Source organism: Myxocyprinus asiaticus, chromosome 39, assembly GCF_019703515.2.
Source record: "Myxocyprinus asiaticus isolate MX2 ecotype Aquarium Trade chromosome 39, UBuf_Myxa_2, whole genome shotgun sequence".
NCBI classification, from domain to species: Eukaryota; Metazoa; Chordata; class Actinopteri; order Cypriniformes; family Catostomidae; genus Myxocyprinus; species Myxocyprinus asiaticus.
Window position 1 is genome coordinate 32,425,001 of NC_059382.1, and position 26,260 is coordinate 32,451,260.

Below are 26,260 nucleotides of genomic sequence, written 5' to 3' on the forward strand. Positions count from 1 at the left end.
AGGTAAGAGTGTGTTGGCATATTTAAGAAAGTTCAATTGGTAATATGTGACTAAACAGTATGTTGTGGACAAATGTGTCATGTTTTGACAGCAGGCTTTGTTGTTCAAATACACTTCTAACCAGGCGAATTAAAGACGTGTACGACTTATTTTCATTAAGTATTCAAAATGGACAATTGGCAAGTCTAACGGCGTTCATTCGTTTGATTATAGCATGCAGCTAACAGAATTCACTTTGTGAACGAGCACAATTTCAAAATTATTAGCGCCGTCCTGTTTCTGTGACATCTCACATCAGTTAAAATTTACGTGCGGTGTTGTATGCATTTTTAAAACGCACAGAATAGCATTTAAGGTGCGCTTTTCCTGTCCCATAATGTGCGTGAAGTGGAGAGTCTTGAGCTGTCACTGAGTGAGAGCGCGCAGAGCGCTTCATATTCTACGCGAGCGCCGGCCGTTGGCCGTATCAGTTTTGCACATTTCAGCTGCCCCGAGGACGCGGTTCTGACTAGATTAACTTCATTTTTCGTTCAGAAGTCCCACATATTCCTTCATATTTTGTGTCAATTTACGTCAAAAGAAACGTTTTAAAATAGGCAGGCAATTTGTCGTCGGGTGACTCGTACAAGTTTGTCCTGGAGGCGATAATCTGACACACAAAACTCTGAGGCGTTTTCCCTTCAGCTCTTGCATATAATGTTGTGTATTCCTGTCAGTTTGGGGTCTTTAATGTATTGTTACACACTTCAGTAATGTGAAGAGACATGCAGTGCCTATCTGAAATGTGAAAATTCTATCATTTACTCACTGATGCACGTCTTTCTAATGCAGAAAACAAATGGAGATTTTTAGATGAGTTTTTCGGCTCTGAAGGTCCATACAATGAAAGTGGATGGTGACCAAAACTTTGAAGCTCCAAAAAAAGTAATCCATAAGACTCCAGTGGTTAAACCCATGTTTTTAGAAGTGATATGATAGGTGTGGGTGAGAAACAGATCAATATTTATGTCATTTTTTATAATAATTTACACTTTCACTTTTCACTTTTTTTTTTGCCAATTTGTGTTCTTCGTGCATATTGCCACCTACTAGTCGGGGCTGGTCAAAGGCGGACATTTATTGTAAAAAAGGACTTAAATACTGATCAGTGTCTCACCCACACCTATTATATCTCTTCAGAATAAATGGATTTAAACACTGGAGTCTTATGGATTACTTTAATGCTGCCTTTATGTGCTTTTTGGAACTTTAAAGTTCAGGTCACCATTTGCTGGCATGTTATGGACCTACAGAGCTGAGATATTCTTCTAAATATCTTCATTTGTGTTCTGCAGAAGAAAGAAAGTCGTTCACACCAGGGATGGCATGAGGGGGAGTAAATGAGAAAATTGTCATTTTTAAGTGAACTATTTCTTTATAATGAATTATGTTTATTATGTGGTTTCTGTTCCCTGTGAGACCATTTGTTTTTGTGTTCTGGTAAATTTTTACTTTGAAACACCTGAGCCTTGCTGTTCCGGCAGTGTCAGTGCTTGTTCACTTAGGGTACGTTTACACAACAACGATGTACTAAAAACAGAAACGTTTTTCCTTTGTGTGATTGAAAAGTTTCGCGTACAGACGACAACGTTGTCAAAACGATCCCCGTTCACACGGATCCGCAAAAAGGACTAAAAACGCTGTATTATGCATGCCAGGCCAGTAGTTGGTGATGTCACTTTGTAAAGAAACAGCCTGTGCACATAAGCATTCTTCCACAGAGCGGTGAATACAAACAATGAAGATGGTGATCGCTGGTCGTAGTAGTGATGCAGTAAATCTACACTTTGCTGGAGAAGCGTCAATAAACTCAAAACCTTGAGCAGCACAAACACAGTCCTGTAGTCCGCCATTGTAGTTTTGAATGTCTCACGCGTTGTTTTGAAGTACTCGCGCGCATGCCTATAGACTGAACTCTCAAGATTATTCAATAAACTCTGCTCATTTTTACCATTACTTCGTCTCCTGCCTTCTTCTGTATTCCCCCTGCTGACTCTTGGGCTGGTGGAAGAGTAAGTTAACATAACAAGCTGTTGATGTTGACTGGTTTTGGATATCAGACAGAACTCTGATATTTGGATATCTTCTGACGGTGAGTGAGGTCTTGTGTACACTGGATCTAACATGCATTTTCACTGCCTCATGTTTTCATATTCTAAGCATATCACTGAATACTGTACATGGCATCACATATCTGTCTATAGGCTATATACATAAGTGGTGGGTGAATGAATTGCAGGGTAAAGGTACATCAAATAAAATTAAGTAAATAAATAAATAACATTTAAAATACAAATACATTTTTCCCATCTGAATCCATACATTAATTTCAAGATTTTCAAATTGCAGGTTCTGTCTACTGTACAATGTTCACACTCTATACAAAACACTCCAAATGAATAAATAGTTGATTATTGTTATTTGCACAGACACCAGTATTCTTATTGATAATTATACATCTCAAATTGAGTACTTCAAAACTACAATTGCGGACTACAGGACTGTGTTTTTGCTGCTCAAGATTTTGACTTTATTGACGCTTCTCCAGCAAATTAATTGTAGTAATAAAATAACGTCATCGTCCATCCAGACAAAATTGCTCGACGCTTTCGCCATCTTCATTGTTTGTATTCACCGCTCTGTGGAAGAATGCTTATGTGCGCAGGCACGTAGTGTTTCTTTACAAAGTGACATCGCCAGCTACTGGCCTGGCGTGCATAATACAGCGTTTTTAGTCGTTTTCACGGATCCGTGTGAACGGGGATTGTTTTGACAGCGTTGTCGTCTGTATGCGAAACTTTTCAAAAACGCAAAGGAAAAACTTTTCTGTTTTTAGTACATCGTTGTCGTGTAAACGTACCCTTAGTTTTGAATATATATACAAGAGAAAATATGAAGAGGCTTAGCCGAAAATGGATTTGAGAGTGTATTTAGTTTGGTAATAGGGAAAAAAAAAAGCTCTGGAGTGTGAGGTCATGGGGTTTTTGTTGGCTTAATGTACTGAGATTGCAGGCCAGGCTGTGTCAGATTTGAGGCAGACATCTGTTGGTCCTGCACAAACGGTCTGGATATTTAATCCTTCCATTGGAGAGGAGGAGGAGGAGGAGGGAAACGAGACACCCACAGTGTGTGTGACAGGTGTCCCCCTGCTATTCAGCACCTCAGGCAACATTTCCTGTCGGTTTGAGTGTGTATTTGTGTCTGTGGTGACTCTTTAGAGACCTTTGGCTGTTTATTCCTGTCTGAGGTTGTTTGTTTGCAGGAGTTTTGTACTGTAGGTATACTCAGACTCAGATTGAATGTAATGCTCACATGTATTGATCTGTTGGCCTAATACTGCATTGTTGTGATTCGGCTGTCACGTGAGAGGGTGAAGTCTGCCTTTGTGTGTATGTATTTGCACATGCACAAAAGAGAGTGAAAGGAGAGAGAAAACATGGATCCTTTTTGGCGCCATTTCCCAGCTGTCTTGCTCAGTGGTGTGTATTCTCGTGTCACTGTAACGTGCCCCATGGGACACATTCACATGCTGTTAGCGTTTTGCCGCCTGTGCGTGTTAACAGAAATTAGGTGTATATTTGTGCATCTCACTAAACCTAACATTCTCCGTGCACTTTCCATTCTAGGAAGCAGAAGACTTAGCGTCAAGTTTCGGGATCGCTCAAAAGTATGTACACATTCACAGCAAGTCATATACACTTTGGATTGAATTGCTTTTTCACTGTCAGGGTTTACTAGGTTTAAAAACATCCAGCACCTCACTTAAAGGGTGACTAGAGGTGACTAGGGTGCTTGCGTAGTAACTTCATAAGGTCTGTAATGAATTGTATACCCATTGAGATTGCAAACTCACAACTCCAACACTTACTGTATATGCATTTAAAGATGTTACCTGATATACAGCATTTTAGCATCATAATCAGTCATAATGTTATCAGAAAGTTACAAGTTAAAGGAATATTTTGGGTTCAACACTAGTTAAGCTCAATTGACAGCATTTGTGGAATAATGTTGATTACCACCAAAATAATTTTTTGACTCATCCCTCCTTTTCTTAAAAAAAATAAATAAATAAAAAAGCAAAACTCTGGGTTAGAGTGGAAGCGAATGGGGCCAATCTGCAAACATTAAAATTACAAATGGCATAAAATATCGTTACATCGATTACTGATCAGCATGTTTTCTCAGTACATTTATGAGACATTGATACATTAACATAACTGATATTTAAATTAGGAGTCTAGTTTTTGTGCTTTCCAATTCACTGCCAGTTGGCCTTCAGTTTAAGGTCTGGCATAATAGCTTTGGGAGATATAACATTTACTATGCTAATACTGAATGGCGATGCGGTACAGGTGGCTGTCCAAAGTTGTGAATCTAGTCACTATAGACACAAATGTAAAGTTAAGAAGGTTTTTGTACTTCTTCAATTATGAACAAAGTAACTTTTTGATGTGTTTGCAGGTCAGTGTATGAAATTGGTTTAACTGAGCAAATTGAACGATTAGAAATGAAGGTTGCATTTTTACCCCTAACATTGCATTTTGTCTGTACTAATGGTTAAGGTTACATTTGGATTTTGGTTGGGTGATAGATTAAATAAAATAAGCATTTCTCTGTTTTACACCCTGTACAGCTGAAAACAACTGTCTTTACAACTGGCTTCTGGTGACCTCTCCTGGATATAAATGGATGTCACACTTGTTTATATGCTCTAAAACACTTACCGCTTTAGCCTCTGGGGGCAGTATTTTAAAATTCGGTCAACATATACCGATTTCGCCTAAAGAAAATTTGGCTCACACTTTTTATTTTTATGTGAGATCCAGCTGAAACTTCACATTTTTGCTTTTATACCCTCAAAAAATTGTCCCCATTCACTTCCATTGTAAGTGCCTCACTGTAACCTCAATTTTTGCCTTTAAAAAAAAAAAAGAAAAAAAAAAAGAGGGATGAGTCAAAATTATTTTACATTTAACATTATGTCAGAAATGCTGTCGATTCAATTTTACTTGTATTGAACCTAGAATATTCCTTAAAAAGTACATAGACTGTATTAGAGGTCTGCAACCCGACCCGGCGGGACCCGAGAACCCAGTGGGTTTCGGGCTGGGCTCGGGTCAGTTTTTCAAGTAGGGGTTCAGGTCGGGTTCGGGTTTGTATGAATGAAAAAATAAACCGGCTTACCAAACTTGTCCGTGCACGCGCTCTCACTCACTGACACATGCGAATGGACGAGTTAGGGGCCGTTCACACCAAACGTGTTTTTGCGCACGTCTGTTCTGTTTTCCCATTGTTTTCCTATGTAAACACATGCTGGACGAATGTCTTTGAAATTTGCACTGCGTCTCGCTTTTTCTTCAGCGTCTCGTGCAGGACAGGCATATTTTAAACACCATGTCAAGTTAAAAAGAAAGACAACTGTGCTCTGTTTCATTCTTTGCGCTGCGTCTAGATTGTTTTCAGTGTTTACAGTTTCAGTACTGTTACGAATGTTGCCTATATGCTTACATATATTATAGCCTATTGCAGCAGTACTTGCTAGAAGAAGTTAGGTAGTGAGCAGGTTCGGGTCGTGTTCGGGCTTAAAATCTGACGGTATCATTCGGGCCGTGTAGGGTTGGGCCACACGGCCTCGGGTACGGATTGCGTTCGGGTTTCATTTTAAGGCCTGTGCAGACCTCGAGACTGTATGAGGGTAAGATAGAGACTATTACCATATTTTCGGGAATATAAGTCATGTTTTTTTCATCATCTGAAAGGTCCTGCGACTTATAGTCTGAAGCAACCTATATACATCATTTATACGTAACTGATGTCGGCTGGTCAAACAAACGTGCACCAAAACAGATGAAACCATCATAGAGATGGTAGAAGCATTTTAAAGTTGCCAATTCAGAATATTTTGCAGAATATAATAAGTACAAAGTACTTATTGCAACCAGTTTAAATGTTTTCCCATCATAACATTATTGTCCTAACAAACTCTAGACCACTGTCAAACACAACTCCTCACATGCCCATAAAATGACATTTCATCACACTCGTAGTAAAAACATTCAGTCAGTGAACTGGTTAATTAATACATTGCAAAGAGGGTTGCAAATATCAGAAATATCCACAGTCACTGATGTTAATGTATGAGAATATAGCAGGTGTATTGTTTTACTCACAGGCTAAAAGCTGTTTATTTGTGCACTGCATAGAGTTACAGATGTTATGAACAGATGTGGCTTACTTGTCACGTTTCTTTCATGAAACATAAAAAGAATATGAGAAACTGTTACACATGACTAGGGCTGTCACGATTTTGAAATTTGGCTGACAATTAATTGTCTGTTTTAGGGCTGTAATGATTAATTGTCTCATTAAGGGCTTTCGCGAGTAATTGACATATAAATTGCTTTTTTCTGATGAATGACAAGTTTTGTCTAAATACTTAAAATATGTCTCTCTTTTTGATCAACTTCAGTTTTTGGTCAATATTGCATTTACACTTTGAACTCTTATATTTTAGAAAAAAATGTTCTCCCCTTTTCTCTCCAATTTGGAATGCCCAGTTCCCAATGCTCTCTAAGTCCTCGTGGTGGTGTAGTGACTCGCCTCAATCCGGGTGGCGGAGGACGAATCTTAGTTGCCTCCACGTCTGAGACTGTCAATCCGCGCATCTTATCACGTGTCTTGTTGAGCGCATTACCGCGTAGACATAGCACGTGTGGAGGCTTCACGCTATTCTCCGCAGCATCCACACACAACTCACCATGCACCCCACCGAGAGCGAGAACCACACATTATAGCGACCACAAGGAGGTTACCCCATGTGACTCTACCCTCCCTAGCAACCGGGCCAATTTGGTTGCTTAGGAGACCTGGCTGGAGTCACTCAGCAAGCCCTGGATTCGAACTTGCGACTCCATGGGTGGTGGTCAGCGTCTTTACTCGCTGAGATACCCAGGCCCCCTATTTTTGAATTTTTTATATAAAAAATGTAATATCATTTTTATATATATTTTATTATATTTACATTAAATTTTTATTAGATTATGCAATAGTAAAATATTTATTTCTTAATTTCTTCACTTTCACGTTATTTTAATGCTCTGATTAAACCCACGAGCCCTTATTTGTCAAAACCTCTGAGATTTTGTTTCATAATTTTATCACTCCACAGAAATAGAGTAAGCATGTGTCTCCTCTGTGTCATTGTGTGTTATTAACACTGTGTATATGAACCAGGAACATTTGCCATTACACGATCATTTAAAGTGAATCCGGAGTGCTTTGCATTCACTTTCACAGTTTATACTTGTTTGTTTATATTTTCGCAGGAGTTTGGCACGAGCCTCTGCTGACTGCGTGTGCATCAGCGTGCTTCAAGCGCTCTTCAGGATAGGAGCTGGTTTACCTCGGCGGTGCGGCTTAGTGACACTCAGACTCGGAGTTCAACTGAATGACACGCAAATGCCATGCATAGCATTTATACAGTATATTTGCTTAAAATTCCCTTATTTGGGCATTAAAATGTGATTGGAATTTGATGCCCAATAATCGCGGCTGTCTCAGATAAATGCAGTTAGATCAAATAACCATGATCAGACGGTTATTTAATAATCACGACAGGCCAACACACAACTACTTAAAGCAAATTATCCCATTTAAAACAAGCCCAAAAACAGTGATACGATGCGTAAATCCTGGGGTAATGTCCATGGAGCGCGTTTGACATCTGAACCAGTGAATGGCGGTCGTGCGGCAGCTTCCGGGTCCTAGTGCCTGCCTCATGCAACCTCTGTCAGTGCGACTTATACACAGATGCGACTTATGTGTTTTTTGTTTTCTCTCAACAACGCGATTTTGACCCGGTGCGGCTTATAGTCAGGTGCGAATTTATTAAATACTGTAGCTTTCTGCGTATCCTGTTATAGGAATCCTAGGTATCTGAATAAAGCCAATCTGAGTAGATTTCTTGTATTTGAACAAGGGTGAGGTTGATAACACGATATGTTGTCTCATTTCACTTTGACTAATAACTGATATTGTAGGAATCCATGCTCAGTGCAACTATTTAGATACGAGATAAGACAGACCGCTTTAGGCCGGAGTGCAGCTGAATAGAACAGAACACAGGGTCTTTAAAACTGTTTTCAACGTATTAAAAACGTGATGTTGTCGTGTCTCCGGTCATGCCAACTGTGGTTTGCTAATGCACAGTTCAGCCAGCCACTATGAAAACAGTAGTTCACTCTTACTAGGATAATTATGCTAACCTGAAAGAAGTGCAGAGAGATGTGCTTTCTGAGCAGACTTTTGAGTTGGCCAGCGAGCCTTAACATAATGACAAAATATAACGCATTATGCTTTGATTATGCCATGTTTTGTACTTTTTGTAGCAGATGAAGTTATAACAGTCTATAATAATTAATATGCAAGACACTGGAACAACAGTGAGCCGCAATGCAGCAGCCAAAAAGGCCTATATGTACATAGACATGTACATATGTGTATGTGCCCCCCCCACCCCACACACACACCTTCCAGGGCTCTACGCTTAAATTTGTTTTAGGAGCACTTATTAATTAAACAAATTTAGGAGCACAGTAAAAAATGTAGGAGCATAGTTTTTTTTTTTTTTTTTTTTTTTTTTTAGAGATGGTAATGGTAACGGTAATGTGCCACAATAAAACATGCACAAAAAGGCATGAGAAAACTGAGCTCATCAATTATGACAAAATTCAGGAACATAGTGTGAGTCATTAAAGGAGTATTAATTCTTATAAATCACATTGAATATTTTCTGTTAATTTGACAGGCTGTCAGCAAAACAAAATAAAAACAACAGCAGATCATGTTAACATGTTTCACCTTGTGATATATACAATATACAAAAACACAATGTTCAGTCTTTGAAGTGTGGTCCTCTTAAATATATTTAAGAACTCTAAATTGTAGGGCTGCACCTAACGATAATTTTTTTTATCGATTAATCTAACGATTCTTTTGCCGATTAGTCGATTAATCTAACGACTAATTTGCCGATTATTCTAAAGATTTTTTATAATTATTACTTGATTAATATAACAATTAATTAACCCAAAATAAATATACAAAACTTGTCTCATTAATATTTCAATATTTTATTAAATCGTCTTCTCTTAAACACAAACAAATGCAGGGCATTATTCTGCAACTATGCATGCAAACTATGTGTTACTATGAATGCAAACTTTAATACAGTGAAAAAGACACTCTATTAGCATAACATAAATATATATAAATAAATAAACATTTCCAACATTCTTTTGAATGTCCATGTACTGAAATAAAATATTTGATGCCATGAGTGTACCTTCATTTACTATTACTATTATTTTGAATGGCCATGGAAAATGAAGCAATGTGATAATTTTACCTGGTCACAAAAAGTAGTCCGTTAATTTACCTGATGAACTTTCACCTTTTGCTGACCCTTTATGCTTCACAGAGCTAATGTGTGCTTCTAAATCACTTGCACCTTTATTAGCAACTGACACATAAGTGCCAGCTTTACATGTCATACATATTGCTTCCCACGGATCTCGACCTGGACGAAAGCATGGGATTTTTTTTTTGCAAATCTTCTGTAAATTTAAAAAAAAAAAAACTTTTGTATGGGCATTGTTTCCACTCAGCTGTCATTTGCTGCTTCTGTCAAGCTGTTTGATGCTGAACACAACAGTGCTTTGCCCGTTCGCGGAGAGATTGACAGGCAGGAATTTGGCCAATAGTTGCTGCAAGTCTCTTATAATTGACCAATTGTGCAAGAAGGCTTGACTTACAAAGAGGGGTTAAAGCAATGCAAATATGCACGCACACACAATTAAGTATTAGACCAGATGCACATAATGCAACTAAAGCCGAATCCCGGACATTTTTTAAGGTCCGAAAAAGAGGACATGTCCGGGAAAAAAAGGACGTATGGTTACCCTACGTTAGCAGCGGTGCAGAAATGACTTTTAACATGGGGGCGATGAGGAAACATTTAGACATTTACAACAGAAACACGTGTTGTAATACTAATATGTCATGCTTGGGTGGGGACAAAATGTAAACAGGACTTACGGTGCTGCCTTGCTGCCGTCTTGACAAAGCGCTCTGGGATGCTTTTGCTTCAAGTGTTCATTCATGGCGGTTGTACTGCTGTGATAAGCCATTTCCAATTTGCATAGCTTACACAGCACCACATTGTTGGGTCTCTGGCTAAAATACTCCCACGCTTTAGATGACCGTAGGTGAGTTTTTTTTAGTTGCAGCTTGTTCTTCAGGGGAATCCATACTTAAACCGGGCGCTGCCATTTTAATTACTCCATTGCGACGTGCCGACGCATGTTATGCAAATCGACGTATTTCTGTAATCGATGATGTCGATTACGTCGATGAATCGTCCCAGCCCTACTAAATTGACATCTGCATTGCTGAAAACAAATGATGTTCCTGTCACCCAATGTACAACAATCAGATGCTGCATATTTCAGTTGGCCAGGCTTTGTTTTAGCATCAACTTTTAAAGTAAAATTTGATGCTTTTCATTTCATTCAAGCTGACTAAAACATCTCACACAACTTTTTTGTGTCTGCTTGGTTGACTGAAGGGATGAAAAGCAGCCAATCGCAGTGTGAAACATAACTATTGTGAAGTGTAAATGCATTTGGGAGTTGTAATTTTTATTCCGATTGTACTATACAACATTTCATGAGCTTCAGTCTAGGGTCAGGAATCTTTAGGCACCTCACGTTTCGATCCGATTCCAATTCTGGGAGTCACGATCCGATTTCAAAAGGATTCCTGATACATCAAAAAAATGTCCTATTGATTATTCTTCCGTACAAAAGCAAAACACAGTAACTTCACATTTGACCAAAATTGGGGTTCTAAGACTGTAAGTTGCTCTGTGACAGACAGGTCTCGCTCAACTATAACCAGGTTTTGAGATCCCCACAGGCACTTAACTCAAGGTTGCTCCGGGGGGATTGTCTCTGTAATAAGTGTACTGTAAGTCACTTTGGATAAAAGCGTCTGCCAAATGCATAAATGTAAACTGTTTTGTTGGTGTACAGTGTATTAACAGCCTTTGTATGGCAGTATTGTCATCATAAAAATTGATAAACACTAACCTCTTTACATTTAGAAAATAAATTAAAGAAAATAAATATTGGTTTTCAAAACACAAAACTGTAAATTAAATAATTCAACTGAATATGTTAAAGGTGCATTCAGTAGTTTAGAGCCAATTTAAAAAGTTTTACACATTAACGAATGAATTGTGTTTTTGTGAAGAGTGATCTGAATGGTGTACACTCACATGAGATGAAGACTGTACTCTTAATAGTTTCTATAAAAAAATGTTTTATTCTACATGGTGCGGGTCACCCCCTTCAATAAAAATGTTTTATTCTACATGGTGCGGGTCACCCCCTTCAATGTTTTTCGCCATGTTGAAATCACATGACCCGCGGTGTTTCACTAAACGTTGAAGAAGAGAATCCTCACGCTCATTGGCTGCTTCCTGTGTAGATACCCTTGGTTATGCTTAGAACATTGTTGTTTGGTGACATGAAGAGCGAAAAGAATCAGAATGAGCTTTATTGCCAAGTATGCTTACACAAGGAATTTGTCATGGTGACAGAACACAATGGAACATACTTATTTATCGTGCTTTAGCAGGGAGAGCTAGTAGCTGAACTGCCGAAGAAGCAAAAAAAGGTCTGAAGCAACTTGCTTCAAGCAAGAAAACAGAAAGACCAGCAAAGGCAAAAACATTGGTAAACATAGGTAACAGTAAGGCATCTACATCTTCATTCGTTTAGTGGAAAGTAGCTTGGCACAGCGATTGTTGTGGATTTTGTGCAAACCATGACGTTGGTTGCTTGGAAATAAAATGAGTTCTTCAAATACAGTATTCATGGGCAGGCTAAATTTGATCATCAAAAACAATTCTAATCTTTCCTTTACCATAACATTCTGTATTGCTAGATAATTTTACACCAAGCAGTTCTCTAATAAAGGTAATAACTGTCTTTAGAAATAACATGAAACGTAGACAGTCTCCAAAGATTTTTGATATGAGGGACAATAATAATCAGTCCTTAACTGTAGAAGCATGTTCACTTGATTTCTGATGTTTGTTTTTAGGCAAAGCAATTATATAATAGGAGTAATAAATAACTTTAAAAATGACCTCAAACTCTGACATTTTCCAGATGCAAATGATATTCCAAAGCTGATGGGGGCAGTAGAGACGAGCATGCTGATCCATGTCAAAAGATGGCAGTATAGCATCTAACAACACTGTAACATCTGTGCTTAAAATACAGGAAGAAGAGCAATGCTAACGCTAGCTAGAGAACTTTGAACTTTTATAGGTTTAAAGCATTGTTAATCAATCTGATTTAATAGTATTATATTTTTAATTAGAATAAATCTATTCAAAGCTTTTTTATTTTTTATTTTAACTGTAACTAAAGTTTGGTGCTCCAGGTTGATACATGAGACATCTGCTTCTGTGAAAGTTCAGATGTCAGCTTCTCCTTTCCTCACCACAGGTGATAAAGTGGCACAAATAGCAGGATTATTATTTAAAACAAATTATCAAGCATCTCGTATGTGCTGTTCCATCTGTTCGCTCTGTGAATAGAAGTCTTACCTGCTTAACATTTATCTAACGAGCCGTCAGGTGTGCGCACTCTTCCCGGCGAGCAGGAGACCGGCAATGTGCAACAGCAAATGAAAGAGCGCAAGAGGAGTAAAAGACATTGGGAAGCAGCAGACAAAAAATAATTAGAGAATAAACATCACCCACGGCTCCCGAACTGCTGTCTCATCATTATTTTCAGGTGTTCTTTTTTCCCCAAGTTGTGCAAATTAGTGCAATGATGGACACAAGCTCGTATTTCTTGTTGTTTTTTTGACATGTAGGCCAATCATGAAATCAACTCTCTCATTGCCATGTGCGTGAGTTTGTGAATTAATTTCAGGTTCGTAGTTTCAATAGGAGACGAATGATGTGTGGTTGATACATCCAGTCTGCGATCAGTTTTGTAGGATGCGCTTGGCTTTAGGATATGCGTGCGTTTCTAACATCTGTCTCTGGCATGCACATAAGCACCACTTCCCTGTGCGTTCTCAGAATCGATTCATTGGAGAATAGATTTTTTTTCTCCCACCCCTACTTCAGTCAGGTCACTCGCACCGGTGCGCCTAAATACACAGTCGCACACAGTAATTTTCAGCCGCATTTCACACAGTAGAGCCCTGCCTCAATGCAAATCCCTACCACATATATGACCAAATCTTTCGCAATGGAAATAAAAATGTGAATGTTTAGCGATGCACTGGCTGGTAAATGTTTTTAGATTTCAGATTTTACTCACCAGCGATTGAGTAGCATAGTGGCGAAGAAGTGTTGCACTGAGAACCTTTCACTGCGAGTAGGCTAAAAGTTTGGTTTTATTCGTTCTGTGTGATGTGTCCATAGATGAGATCCACGCAATCCATTTGTTATTGAATAGTGTCTCATTTAATATACTTAATTGTTAATATTCTTTTCGTTGTTAATCAAAAACAACAAAAACAGAAACATTTCATTCTAATCACATGTAGAATGGATGTTGTCAGGGTCCGAAATTAACTTTTTAGCCCATCAGCCAAGGTGGCTGGTAGATGAACAAATTTACCAGCCAGTCAGATTTGTTACCGGACATTTTATATATATATATATATATATATATATATATATATATATATATATATATATATATTATTATTATTATTATTATTATTATTATTATTATTATTTTTTTTAGCATTTTACAAGTGGATTTTACAGACATAAGAGATAAATAAACAATACTGCAAGCATGTTTAAAAGTGAACTGCATTTTTAAAGAAACACACTTTTTTTGCTGTAACACGTCACAGTCATATTCTCCTGGCTGAACAGTTTACTGCAAGTTGCCATGCCCCAAACTCCCGCTATAGTTTGAGATAGAAAGGGATGGGTGGAGCTGAGTGAACTGCTCAAAATATAAACATCAATGTTTTGATCATTCCTGGGTGGCTCAGTAGGGCCAGGTAAACCCACAAATGGCTTACTTATAGTTGTTAATAAACAATAAACTGGGATATTAGAACATATTTTAAAAAAAGTTACACACTTCACCTTAAAGTGTTTCACCATGTCTCAATTATTTTTAAGTAGACAATATTACTTTCAAGGTCTTGGCTGGGTCTCATATTTTTTTTTTTTTTTTTTTTTTTTTTTCTATTTTTTTTTTTTTTTATCCCCTTTTCTCCCAATTTGGAATGCCCAATTCCCACTACTTAGTAGGTCCTCATGGTGGCGCAGTTACTTGCCTCAATCTGGGTGGCGGAGGACAGTTCTCAGTTGCCTCCACTTCTGAGACCGTCATTCCGCGCATCTTGTCACTTGGCTCGCTCTGCATGACACTGCGGAGACTCCCAGCATGTTGAGGCTCATGCAACCCTCCACTATCCACACACAACTTACCACGCACCCCATTGAGAGCAAGAACCACTAATCGTGACCATGAGGATGTTACCCCATATGACTCTACCCTCCCTAGCAACCGGGCCAATTTGGTTGCTTAGGAGACCTGGCTGGAGTCACTCAACACGCCCTGGATTGAAACTCGCGACTCCAGGGATGGTAGGCCCTGGAGACCCAGGCCCTGGTTTTCAAGTTTGAATAATATTAACGACAAACTAAACATCGGCAGGTGTATAAAAGGGGTCGCACACCAGACGTATCTGGCAGACGACATGGCACATTCTAAAAACTGTTTTCAATGAAGGTACGCTGTGGCAGCAGGGGCGTGGTCAGGTGTCCATCCGGAGAGAGAGAAAGCGGTAAGGGCGCTTGCACCTGAGCTAGGTTATGTTTAACACCTGCCTCTAATTCCAGTGAGCATGGGGAGAGCGGCATATAAGCAGCCACGCCACCAGCAGAGGAGAGAGAGAGTCTGGCACAAGGAAGGCCATGGTGCTTCTGAAGCTGTTGCGTTTAATCTGTTGTGTTTGTGAAGCTGATGTGTTTAAGTGACTACGTGCCTGTGAAGCTGATGAAGTGGCTGATTAAAAGTCTTACCTGAGCCTGGAAAACCCGCTTCCCTGTGTTCTTCTTCCCTTCCGCTGTGAAGTTCTTTACATACGCACACCGCCGCTGCCGCTCAGCGTCTGTTGGCAGCATCCAGCTACGACTCCGGTGGTTGCTCAAATTTCTGACGCACCACGGAGCACAACTCACATATTTTCCATAAAATTCGACCCATATCATTATCAAATGACTCTAGCGTTGTTTATTCTTGAAGAAGGGAAAAACCTTGGTAACTTTTGTGAGTACTGTCTGCCACCTCAGCTGCATCGACGTGCCCTGTGTTTGATACTTGTGCAGTGCAAAGCTGTGGCATGACGCGGCATGGTGCTTCTCGTCCAGTGTGCGACAGCTTTTAGGCTGCATTTACACTTCAAGTCCAATATTTTGATACAAATCTGCTTTTTTGTTCCAATGTTTACATTCACTTTTGTCATAACTAACCAAGGCTGGCATTTTCACAGAATTTAAAAGTGGATTTTATTGTTTAGGCAAGTATCTGCATTTCCACAACTCCGTGAGTGCTCTCAGAGCATGCACACATAAAGCACACACACATAAGCCACCTGTCAGTCAAACAGCTTGGATATCAAAATAGGGAAATGAAAAGTTATCTTTAAGATTCTCGTTATTTATGTAGTTTCTCTCTCTCTACTCCCTATTCTTTTTGGCCTGTTAACAAGATCAACATAATGAGGATCATTCAAATGAAGATTGCGTTTAATCAGAAAATGTAATTATTTCATTTTTTTTTTACCCAGCCCTACTGGACAGTTTAGTCTTATGGCCATGTTCAGAATCCAACACGTATTTGCGTTGCATTATGAATTACAATTTGAAATGATCAGTGAAATCAAGCTTGTGTAGCACAAAGTGTTCACATGCTTCCACAGTTTATGTTTTGAGCCCTTTAGTCTGTAGTTCTTTATTGTTGAATGGGCTAGCCAGGTGTAGTGAGGCTATATGCAACTTTTTAGTAGTAAATAGAGTGTTTCTTGAGTGTGTTTGGGTGTGCTTCCTCTTTTCAGTGACCCTGTTTGACAGTGTGAACTGGGCTGTTTGCATTTTAGACATGCACACACACATACGCTCCCTCAGAAGACCAAATGTCAACCTCCTCCTCTTCTTGTCCCCTGCATAGCCCACACTAATCAGTTCGGCTATAGTTGCATAGGTCTCCTGGAGAGCTAATGGTTTCTGCAGCTCCTTACAGCTTTGACAGGAGGAGTGATGGGGGATGCTAGTCTAAAGGCTTTATAAGCCTCAGGTCTGCAGTGTCGTATTTATTTTATGCTTTGGATGTTAATATCATCACGCTTTATGGCTGCGCATGTTTAAATCTATGTTCAGTACTAAATGGTTGATGTCCTCTCTGTTGCCATGGAGATGGACTGAGCCAGAAACCAGAGGGAGTGGTTTGTCTTAGAGGATGCGACACTCCCACGACACCAGAGGAAAGTCCTGCAAAGTGGAGCCCTAGAACATGCTTTTTGGGCTAATGGATTGTAGCTCAAAACAGTCTACCACCCAGCTGTACTCATAACTTGAGTTCACTGAACACTAAACTACAAATGAAATAATAAACTACCGTATAAACTACTTTTACTACCAGCATCTGAAAGGTGCAATTACTTTAAAATGATGAGATACAATAAATTAATAATCTGAAGATTTATAATTATAATTTATTTTCATTTCAAGACCTAACCAGAAATCATTCAGTCAGATTCTCACAGATTCAAATGCTTTTTCATATCGTGCAACTTCATATTCTCACAGTCTGGATCAATGACCCCCACCCCCCTCGACTACCCTAAAACTATCAAAGCCAGCCTGTTTTTTCAGTACCCCTAGTGCTGTGTCAGTCCCAGACTGGGGAATCACCTCTTCCAGGTCAATGCTCTTAACTCCATCAATGATGGAGACTGATAGATAGAAGAGAGGACGGTGATGAGCAGAGAGAGGCAGAAAAAGATAAAAGAATAAGAGGGATGGGGGAGAGAACGAGAGGTCAGGCTGACAGAGGAAGAGCAATGGGATTTATGGCAGGCGAACTGAAGGACGGAAGAGAATGACAAAAGAGAGGAGCAGGGAAGGGTGACGGCAGGGTGACTGTGTCTTAAAGGTTGCATGTGTGGATGAGAACTTGCATGTAATAAAACAAGACTGCAGTTTTCTGCTACACTGAAACAAAACGATTTGTTGGCTGAACAACCATAACATATACAAATAAATCACTTCTACTCCGAAATGAACATATTTATAAAAATGTTTCGCTGTACTTAATTTTCATTAGTGCGCACCAAAAAAATAAATAAAAAGAAGCACAAAACTATTTTTAAGGGATAGTTCACCCAAGAATGAAAATTCTCTCATCATTTACTCACCCTCATGCCATCCCAGATGTGTATGACTTTCTTTTATCTGCTGAACACAAATTATGATTTTTAGAAGAATATCTCAGCTCTGTTGGTCCATACAATGTAAATGAATGGTGATCAGACCTTTTTAGCTCCAAAAATCATATAAAGGAAACAGAGAAGTAATCCATATGACTCCAGTGGTTTAATCCATGTCCAAAGTCACATGTGTTGCCTGTTTAGTTTCACTTTCACATCTGAAAGTGAAAGTTAAAGTGGCGATTTAGAGTAAAAAAATGACTTGAATATTGTTCTGTTTCTCACCCACACCTGTTATATCACTTATGAAGATTCATATGGAGTCGTATGGATTATTTTATGTTTCCTTTTTGGAGCTACAAAGGTCTGATCACCGTTCTCTTGCATTGTAGGACATACAGGGCTGAGATATTTTTCTAAAAATCTTTGTTTGTGTTCTGCTGAAGAAAGAAAGTCATACTTATCTGGGATGACACGAGGGTGAGTAAATGAAGAGAATTTTCATTTTTGGGTGAACTATCCCTTTAAAGTTAACTTAGAGAGTTACATAAAGTAAATAAGTAATCATGAGTTCCTTGAACTTCTTTAGTTTATACATCCATAAAATTAAGATTTTAAGTACTACTAACTCAAACAATCAAGGACAGAACTGAGGTTGTGGGGAATACCCGTAAGCCCTTGCACTTGAATAATTTAAGCATGTTTGTTTGGTCAAAAGGAACTGATGTGGGCATTTAATTAGTTGCTATTAAGAATTCATAGAGATTTTTTTGTTATTTTTAGTATTATTGATGTCAATTTACTGAAAATAGCTGTTTTGTGTAAAGTCATAATTAGAGTGATTAATGTTCCATAAGAGTTCAAATTGGATCCTGTTAAATCCATGTGTTTTTTGCGCATGTGAATATGCATACCTGAAGTGCAGCCTCATGTACACTTCTTTGAGGAATCAAGTTTAATGCCTGACCCTAGTTGTTATTTTCTTTAGAGCCAAGTAAATTAAGCAGAAACAGTGATATAAATGTTAATTTGAAATAACTTGCTACTAGTTGCTAAATCTTATTCGTGTGACATACATTAAGTAAAATTGAATGAGCCGATATATTTGTGTATATCTAAGAAAGGTTTTCTAGTTGTGATGACATAAAATGACCATAAGTTGAATTTACTTAAAAAGTGTGATGCAAAAATGCATACAACGTAAATTAGAAAGTTATATCCAACTCATAATTTTTTTTTTTTTCATTTTGTAATAATTAGTGATGAAATTCCAGTGGCCAGTGGCAAGAGCAGGGTGAAATAATGCTGATGGATTATGCAACTTTAATGAAAGCCTTTGAGATGTAAAAGTGGAATATTTATTTTATACAGTGTTTTGTCAAAATGCAAAAAGAAAGATTTGAAAACAGAAAATGTGCACTGTAACTCAGTGGTCAACCTGTCAGTAATGGTCGATGCCGATATCTAGAAACCGGCCCTTAAAATTATTTAAACGTAGCAAATAAGACACCCACGTAATTAAAAAAATCAGAGGAATGTTTACTGTAAAAAAAAAAAAAAAAAACAGTTCCTCAAAAATATTTGAAAACAGAAGGTATGAACTATCCATCAATAAAGTCAAGAAATTTAACGATTCCGGAAAGGAAGAATTATTTGGAAATAAGAAATGCAGTTATTGCATTTACTGTCCTCAGCAGAGTGTTCCAAATGATGAGATAATTTTAGATTTCAGCAGATCAGATATAACAAACAGAAATGCAGTACAGTTCTTGTAAAAGGTGTATTTACAAAGACTTTTTAGAGGTGTAAACGCAATCCAGTAATTTATCCTAACTATATTAAATAAAACTAAAAAAGTAAACAAAAAATGTGTTAACATATTTAATTCATTAATTCTCTTATAAAAGTCCACTGATTGCAACAAAACTAATGCGTATCTGTAACTACACATTGTAATGTGAACAGCCAGTCAGAAACTGCACTGCCGGAAGTGTCAGGAGCCTTTAGTACAACCGTACAATAACACAGTAACTAGGGCTGCGTGATATGTAAAAAATATTTTAGCGATAATTGCCTTAAAAAAAATCTCGAGATCCGATTACATCGTCAAACCCCCTGACGAGGGTCGGTGAATTTTTTTTTGCTTTATTGATTTTGGTTTAAAAATGTAATTCATTTATTGAAACACGAAAAACATAAACAGAAGACATGGGGGGTGGGGGGGGTTCCCTTTTTCACCCAATTTGGAATGCCCAATTCCCAATGTGCTTTTAAGTCCTTGTGGTCACGTAGTGATTCACCTCAATCCGGGTGGCGGAGGACGACTCTCAGTTGCCTCCACGTCTGAGACCGTCAACCCACACATCTTATCACGTGGCTTGTTGAGCACATTGCCACGGAGACATAGCGCGTGTGGAGGCTTCACGCCATCCGCCGCGGCACCCACGCTCAACTCACCACGCGCCCCACCAAGAACGAACCATATTATAGTGACCACAAGGAGTTTACCCCATGTGACTCTACCCTCCCTAGCAACCGGGCAAATTTGGTTGCTTAGGAGACCTGGCTGGAGTCACTCAGCACGCCCTGGGATTTGAACTAGCGAACTCCAGGGGTGGTAGCCAGCGTCTTTTACCACTGAGCTACCCAGGACCCGACCCAGATCCATGGTTTTGTCATTTCCCGATATTGTCAATCATCATCTGTTCGCAATCGGCATCGGGATCTTTGTAAGACATATCCAATTACATTGTCACATCGCCCAGCCCTAACAGTAACACTTCTTATTTCATTTCGAGTTGGAAATGACAAAAGTCATAGCCTAGTAAGAAATTCAGTAACCGCTCTGACTGATGAATAAGTGTTTGATACACAAAAGACAGTCAGGTGAAAAGAGACATTCATTCAGGAACCGCACTACACTGGTCATACTGTATGTTTTTGATTCACTAAAAAGAACCAGTTCATAAGCTGCACGCATGCATCCACACACTGCTCGTGGGCTCCAAGGTGTGTGGGAAAACCTAGAGATTTTTGGTATTAGAGCTAAAGGCATGCTCAGTGTTTGAACTGGAGTCCATTTGAATATTCATTTTTGAAGCTTTGAGTGAAATCTTGTGTGAAACAAGATTTGCTTTACTGAGTCGTGAAACAACACATAACAATAACCACATTTACTGTGAGGCACAAGCGCTATTGGTGAATGTGGAAATGCAGCTGCACACCCAAACGGTTAGATGTTCTCCATGGTCAATGCCTGTCCCACGACTGATTAACATAAATAGCCGCTTATGTCTCAAAATATCAGATCTGTGCATAAGACGTTGCAGTGTAAATGCACTAATGCAGCCTAATAAATTTGCCGCTGTCTATTATGTTGTTAGTAATAATCAAACAACAAAATTGAAAAGAAAGCCACTGACTGTTTTTATTAGCCTACTTTGTTCTTAGTTTACTTTATACTTAAGCTTCTATAATATTATGACTGTTCACCTGAATTCAAATCATTAAACAATGTTTACCTAATTGAGAAACACTAAGGCAACATACCATTCTTTTAATTTAATATGTTAATATGTACATTAATATTTACATTTAAATAAAGGAGTGTGTTCAATAGCATATTTTCCATTTTTACTGTGGTATTGAAATTTAAAATATCTTTTGAAATATCGAACAATTGTGAAATTATTGATACCATCAATAATGTACAGTATTTACAGTATATACACAGTATAGACAATCCTGCTCAAGTGGCTGAAGGTTCTGCCCAATAGAAACAGGATTTGCTCAGCAAGAACAAAAATAAGAGGGAACATTGCTCATAAAAGTCGTTTATTCGGGAATCAGACTACACTGGGCACCCTGCTGCCAAATTGCGCTGTTATCTGCATCGGCGAAAAATTGCACATTCTAAAACAATTTACAGAACTGAAAGTCATGAAAATAAAATGTTTCCAGTATTACAAAATAAATAAGAAAATATCAGCTCACAACCCTAAAAGAATGGTCGGTTAATAGGCCTGACTGATATATAGGCAAAGTCTATCACCCAGTAAAAGTGCAATTTTGTGCTATTCCCTTTTGTTTGTTAGCCTTGTTCGTGATGGATTTTGCATATCATCCTGCAAGCTCTCTAAAGCTCGGTACTGCAGAGCAATGAAGCATATGCATGTTTATGTTTACAACACCACCTCGTCTGTTTTGTGTTGTTGTGCTTTGAATGCATCACGCTGCCCTGCTCATAACCGTTTTGCTGCTGAGTGTTCAAGCATGTGGAAACCACAACATGACTGTGCTGAAATGAGCACGATAATGTAGAGCCTGCATTACATAAGACAAAAGATGTCTCATTGCTTATGACTTAGTGAAGACTTGTAATAGATCTATATCAAACCATCATTAATTATTGATTATCAAACATTTTGTAAATAATGATGCATCTTTTTGAGGATGCATTGCAAACTAGATTTTTTTTTTTTTTTAAACTGCTGTGATGAAAGTGTGTTTTGGGTGGTTGCCAGTAGAACTGGGTGATATGGGCAATGATATTTTTTCAAAATGTATCATTGTACCATTAATGGGGAGGAAATACATTCCAAATGTTTATTAGACCTCAAGAATAAATGTAAACAGAACAGTTTGTTCACAAGTAAACTCCACAGTGTAAGCTACCTTTTAAAGTTCAAGAAGTATCCTCAATTTAGCATTTAGTCCTGCATGAGACGTGTGATGTCTTTTCTATGAAATTTCGCCAATTTCATTATCTTCAGCAGATGTTTGACTCCACTTTCTTGTGAGTCTTCACACTCCAGATCAGTAGGTGGTGGTAATGCACCATAACCTGAATTGCCAACTGCCAATTAACATCACATTAGACTTCCTTGCCAATTTGCATTCTTCTGCACGAAAGCTGCTCATGGGACGCACTTGGACTTTCCAGCACGACAATGACCCTAAGCACAAGGCCAAGTTGTCCCTCCAGTGGTTACAGCAGAAAAAGGTGAAGGTTCTGGAGTGGTCATCACAGTCTCCTGACCTTAATATCATCGAGCCACTCTGGGGAGATCTCAAACGTACGGTTCATGCAAGACGACCAAAGACTTTGCATGACCTGGAGGCATTTTGCCAAGATGAATGGGCAGCTATACCACCTGCAAGAATTTGGGACCACATAGACAACTATTACAAAAGCTGCACGTTGTCATTGATGCTAAAGGGGGCAATACACAGTATTAAGAATTAAGGGTATACAGAATTTTGAATAGGGGTCATTTAATTTTTTCTTTGTTGCCATGTTTTGTTTTATGATTGTGCCATTTCTGTTATAACCCACAGTTGAATATGAATCCCATAAGAAATAAAAGAAATGTGTTTTGTCTGCTCACTCATATTTTCTTTAAAAATGGTACATATATTACCAATTCGCCAAGGGTATGCAAACTTTTGAGCACAACTGTGTGTGTGTGTATATATATATATATATACACACAGAATGTGTATGTATATACTGTATATTTGTGTGTATATAATATATATATATATATATATATAATATTATTATTATTGTTGTCTATTGTGTATTCTATATATATACTTTTTTCTTTTCAATATTTATCTATTTTTTTTATTCAATTTTAATTTATTTTTTAAAAGTCTTGTTGCTGTTTTTGTCTTGTTGTGTACTGGAAGCTCCTGTCACCAAGACAAATTCCTTGTATGTGTAAGCATACTTGGCAATAAAGCTCATTCTGATTCTGATTATTAACTAGTATAATGGATAAGGTAAAATTAACAGTAATTCCAGTCTAAGTGTTCAGTAGAAAAGAAACCAGTGTTTCAGTGAACCAAACTATGAGCATCTACATCTGAGATGTTGTTCTTGAATAGCGCGCAAATATTGCGCATCGCTGTGAAGGCTAAAAATAGCCGCGAGTGCATCACCAACCTGTGCGTGAGTTTGTCTCAACAGAGCAGCACCATTCACTAACGCGCTGACGCTGCGCATTTTATATATTTACTTATTAAACACAGCCTTTTGTGATTCACAGAGTTATCGCACGTCTTCAGGTGGCTTTGAATAAAATGCATGAGTCATATGAACTGCTTCAATGGTGTTTTTATGGTTCTTTTATATAATGTTTGGAGCTTGACAGTAACAAACATGACTAACACACAGTATTGGATTTGGATCGGGCTCGTCGGTCTAAAAGCTTCAGTATTGGAGCCGATACCGATCCAGGTATCAGATCGGTCCATCCCTAGTACTAAGGAGTTCTTGGTAGTTGTTAGGGTGTTGCTAGGTGGTTGTGTACTGGCTCTAGCCATAAGAGCCCACACATGTCTCTATGATATTCTGGTGTCAAGATTTGACTCATATTGACCTTGTTTCACTTAAAGTCATTAGTTTGATTGCTTAGAATATTAATAGCACAAATTTCCTTAATCCCACAATTTAGTACTTGGGGTTCAGGCTTTCTTCAAATCCACTAATTAGACAAACCAGCATTTTATTGTGATTTGAGATCAAGTACACGAACGGCAATAAATAAAGACTAGTGAAGTCCGTTGAACAGGTCCTCAATACATCACCTTTTATCTCAAGAGTCTTATTAAAGGACTTTTCTACCAATGGGTTACAATGTACAATAATGGGCTTGACTTACTGTGTGTAGATTAAATCTTTTGTCATTATTTGGTTGTTGTGCTGTCCTGGTCCACCCTGTGTCTACACTTACTCAGCAACAAGTTGTCTCTTTAGTGTCATGTCACCAGAGCAATGTGTCAACCCACCAAGACCGAAGTTCCCTTACATTGACTGGGTGGCCTCTCCCTCACCCAGGAAAAGAGAGAAAGGGAGATTGGGGGGAGGGCGAACGACATAGAAAAAGAAAGAGAAAAGAGAAGGAGAGACCTCCAGCCACTTTGAAGCTTCTTTCTGATTCCTGTGTCGGGCTTCTCCCCCGTGGGACAAAAGGCCATTATGTGTGCCTCAGGCAGGGGGCTGTACGGGGTATTGTGGGAAAGGGGCGGTGGGTGGCATGGCTAGATCCCCCTCATCTATTGATCTGCTCAGTCCATTTGGGCTTACCCCCTCCACCACAGCCAGGCTTACCAGCTGTCTGCTCTACGCCTCTCCTAGCCTCCTCAAAAAGACACACATTCAGCAGATCATGTGGACACACATTAGCATACTTATTGGACATTGGACAACAGTGTAAAAGCAACTTCCCTAACATACAGTCATGCTTTTTCAGACTGTATACAGACTGTATTTTTGCTGACTGTTTGCAAAAAGACACACGTTTATGGCCACACTTGTGTACACACACTTGTTTTGCACAATGGTGGTAAACAACAGAGTGCCGTCTAATTGGATGACCTACAATTTGTGGTGTGACCTTTAAATACGCATGCACACACATGTTGGTTTTCTTTTACCACCACTGCTTACATAAACATTTGTCACAATTATATGAACCATGAGTAAGTCTTAATATGATCAGTTCCTTATAAAGGTTGGGAACTGAGAACCATTTCCTCAAACCAAAACCATTCCACGTTCCATTTGTTTTTTTACAATATTGGAACCTTTTGTTTCCATTAACAGTTCTTGAACGTGCATTCTTTTGCCAATGTGGATGGAACACTGAGCTAAAATACTGTGACAGTGTTTCCTGCGCTACCATTCTGCAATACTACAACACCACAATTGAATCGGCAGCGCGAAACGTACAGTGCAGGAATTGGAATTCTTTATGATTACCATCCCAAGTCCATATTAGTTCATATGTCAGTGACTAGGGTTCAAGAGATTTACATTGGCTACTATTTTTGTTAACACTTTTGAGTGTATAAAGTTTATAAAAGCTGGCTTGAATGTGACGCCTCCATATACCTTATTCACAGCAGCGCCACATTAGACTTTTGACGGCAACGATTCACTCGTCACATGATTCGGTTTGGTTCATGACAATGAACTCACAGTTCGGTTCACGATTCTTTAAACTAAGCCCGAATCAAGAAAAGTTAAGATCTAAACTTTATTATTATTATTACTTTAAAGACATATGCAAAACAGTTCCTTTCCTTTAAAATTTAGCTAAAAGTACTGTTCTTAAAAGTGCTAAATGACCCATCAGAAATGTACTAGGACTAAAAATCAGCCCAGAACAGGGCAATGGTGATACCAAATGGAAATATAAGCTAATATTTCTGCTTTGCAGAAAATATGGAATAATGTTAGAGACATATGCTGCTTCTGATTATACACACTCTCACTGATTACATACATTTAAAATATTTCAAATAAAATTAATTATTTAAAATGTATTGGATGTGATTACATCTAAATTTTCTTTTCAAAAATACATATTTAATGGAAGTGCATGCCTATCCAGTTAAATAATAATAATTTACTGATGAAATCAAATCAGTCATGGCATTTGACATTAGGATTATATTCTCCCATAGCATTATTAGATGTAATATTTAGTATTATATATAGTAAATTCATATGGCACTATGATTAAACCTCTGTAAACCTGAAGTTTCTCTCGCGCAGTCAGACCAGATCGCTCTTGCGCTTCAAACGGACATTCACTCCTGCACGCTGAAAAGGCGCATCTCTCTCCCGCTCCTGGTGCTCCCTGTTTTACATTCACTTTCATGTTACAGT

At 38.5% G+C, this 26,260-nt stretch overlaps 1 protein-coding gene across 4 annotated transcripts in view; it reads left to right on the forward strand.

Moving 5' to 3' along the window:
- Positions 1-26,260, forward strand: part of tfdp2 (transcription factor Dp-2) — a 71,855-nt gene that overhangs the window by 120 nt on the left and 45,475 nt on the right. For 3 of the 4 annotated variants that reach the window (XM_051679779.1, XM_051679781.1, XM_051679785.1), the window contains exon 1: positions 1-2. This exon is cut by the window's left edge. The gene's annotated coding sequence lies outside the window, so the exon portion shown is untranslated. Of the gene's footprint in view, positions 3-3,665; positions 3,707-26,260 lie in introns of all 4 variants that reach the window. The other variant, XM_051679780.1, reaches the window with a different exon arrangement.